The sequence below is a fragment of the Molossus molossus genome, unplaced genomic scaffold (genome assembly GCF_014108415.1).
Source record: "Molossus molossus isolate mMolMol1 unplaced genomic scaffold, mMolMol1.p scaffold_m16_p_13, whole genome shotgun sequence".
NCBI classification, from domain to species: domain Eukaryota; kingdom Metazoa; phylum Chordata; class Mammalia; order Chiroptera; family Molossidae; genus Molossus; species Molossus molossus.
In genome coordinates, this window is record NW_023425348.1 from 50,848,096 (window position 1) to 50,849,055 (window position 960).

Here is a 960-nt window from a genome sequence, read left to right on the forward strand (position 1 = left end):
TGTAAAGAACTTGATATTCTTTGAAAAAGTAAAAGAAAGGCCTCAGAGTGCCAAGGCCTGGGGCTCTCAGCTTTACACACTGCGTGCCCAGACATACTGCATTTAATTTCTGTTAGATATGCATTAATCACTTCCCTGTCCAATGTCTGTCCTACTTCACAAAGGAGCTTGAGTGGCTAAAATAAAATGGAAAACATAAAGCTCTGTGAAAAGTGTACCATGACGTTTTCAGTTGGATGCAGGGCTTAAGAATCCAGATGTCTGCCCAGGCCGGTTTGGCTCAGCGGTTGGAGTGTTGGCCCATGGACCAGAGAGAGGTTCGGTTCCCACTAAGGGCACGTACCTTGGTTGCAGTTTGTCCCTGGTCCCGGTTGGGATCGTGTGGGTGGCAACCACTCAGTGTGTCTCTCTCACATTGATGTTTCTCTCTCTCTTTTCCTCCCTCTCTCCCTCCCGCTCTCTCTCAGGAAAAATGCAAAAATGTCCTCGGGTGAGAATTAGAAAAGAAAAAAAAAAGAATTCAGATGTCAGAAGCCTAGAATGAGGATGGGGCCAGGGAAGAGCATCTTGTTTTTCTTTCTCTGCATTCCCACTGCCGTTCTCTGTTCACAGCCTCAATGTCTGGTGTGTTTTATTGAATGCTTCTGTGTGTGTGTTGTTGGGACCACTAGTGTCAGAATCACTTAGGTATTTCTTAAAATGTAGATTCCTGAGCCCCACACTATACGTACAGAATCAGAATATCGGGGCGAATGTCCTAGGAACTGGCACTTTAAATACTTCCCAGGTAAATCTTTGGTACGTTAATATCTGAGAATCACTAGTCTCAGTAGAAATGGGCATCCACTTCTGCAGTGATCATTTGCTGTGGCCTACTGTGAAGGAGACAGATGGTTGGGTTCCTCTGTGTGACAGAAACAAGGCACAGTAAAAATTTCTGTAAAAGAATGTTTTGGTAAT